Raw genomic sequence first — 1,736 nt, forward strand, 5'->3', positions numbered from 1 at the left:
ACACCACAGCAAGCCACAGAAATTGCATCAAATCGTGACATACGGAATAGTAATAAAATTGAGCATGCAATACAGGTTCAGCTACGTTTTTGTCTATTAGAAACTTCATGCGAACAAGAGGATTGCTTCCCGCCCAGTGTTAGTGTAAAAGTTAACAATAAGCTGTGTCAACTGCCGGTAAGTGTGTTATTTATTATTTCTTCCAAGAGTAGTTTTGTGTGAATATAAGGCCTAATATGCGGAGTTCGTCGACGTTTTCGATAGTTACTTGGTTTAGTTGTATTGAGTGGTTTTGAGAATAACATTTTGTTTTTTACATATGTATGTATGTGCAGTTTTTTTTTGTTTTCCCGAGCGAAATTTTCGCCCCTGAAGTTAGGGTCCAGTCTTTCAACACATCTTCAAGAATTTGGTTAGATTCGTTAACGTCCTTGGCATTGCATAGTGAGAATAGTCAGCATAAGCACAGTGGTTAACCAGTTTATGTCTTTGGATTATATTGATGATTTCGTTAAACGCGATGGAAAAGGGTTAGACCGAAAGTGGTGAGCCTTGGGGAAAGCCATTTGTTAATGGGTATAAGCTGGAGTAGACGCCGCTTACCTTGACTCTAATTTTGCGGTTTAGTAGAAATGACTTGACAAAATTAAAAATTTTGGGTCCTACCCCAATTATTGAAATTTCTTTAAAATGATCGAAGGCTTTTTCAAAGTCTATTGACAATATAGAGAGGTGGTTGTGGGTTGACAAGTTCGATGCCACATGGTATTCAATGTGCAATCGGGCACATCCGACCAGGTTGAATGAAGTGAGCCTTTTTATTTCAGTAAACCGTAGCAAGCGCTCTGCCACTATTTTCTCTACTAGTTTCGAGAGGAATGAAATCAGCGAGATACGGCGGTAGGATTCAAGGTGGTTTGGCTCTTTTTGTGGCTTTGGGATGGGGATAATGATAGAGCTTTTCCAGTTTTGAGGAAGGGTGCCGAATTATAAAAATGTTGCCGTATAACGTTAGAAGCCTTGCTGTTTCAGATATGCTCAAGTGTTTAATCATGGAGTATGAAATGCGATCAAAGCCTGGAGTTTTACCTTTAGTTACAGGTGAGCTATTGCTTTAGATTCGGTTATTGTGGCTTGAGCTGTTTTTATGGTGTAGATTGATGTTTGTGTATGACGATTTGTTAGCCTCCACACTTTGCTCTTGTGACAGACAATAAGTTGGTGTTAATTGATTTCGCAGTCTTCAAAACTAGTTTTTTTTAACGCTTCATTTCTCTTCGGAAGTTGGCGTTTCGCTTTTTATACTCGAGGAGGGTTTGTTGTGTGGGAAATTTTCTCAAAAGTTGCCATGCCGTAATTTTTTGACTGCGGAGTTTCGCCACAGTTTTGTGCCACCAAGGAACGTGCTTTTTGTTTTGGTTGGATGCTTGTGGGATGGAGAGATTGGCTGCTATGCGAATAGCCTTTGCTACCTTGTTTGCCTCTTTGTTACGTTTTCGCAATACGGTCTTTTCGAAAGTTCCTCTTTTACAGTTGTGCGAAATCTATTCCAATCGGCGAATTCGAGTAGGAATCTCTTTTCTCTGTGGTATTTTACATTATTTTGGGTTGTGCTAAATTTTGTGATTACGGAAAAGTGTTCACTGTGGTGGAGGTCATTTAAGATGGTCCAGCAGTGGAATTCTGACAATTCTTCTTCTTCTTCTTAATTGGCGCTGTAACCGCCTAAGCGATTT

General features: G+C 39.7%; 1 protein-coding gene across 9 annotated transcripts in view; it reads right to left on the minus strand.

Moving 5' to 3' along the window:
• The window catches only part of LOC118742714 (E3 SUMO-protein ligase PIAS2), an 87,989-nt gene that overhangs the window by 59,559 nt on the left and 26,694 nt on the right, over positions 1-1,736 (minus strand). The gene's annotated exons all lie outside the window — the stretch shown is intronic.

This window comes from Rhagoletis pomonella, unplaced genomic scaffold (genome assembly GCF_013731165.1).
Source record: "Rhagoletis pomonella isolate Grant_MI unplaced genomic scaffold, Rhpom_1.0 Rhpom_scaffold_00007, whole genome shotgun sequence".
NCBI lineage: Eukaryota > Metazoa > Arthropoda > Insecta > Diptera > Tephritidae > Rhagoletis > Rhagoletis pomonella.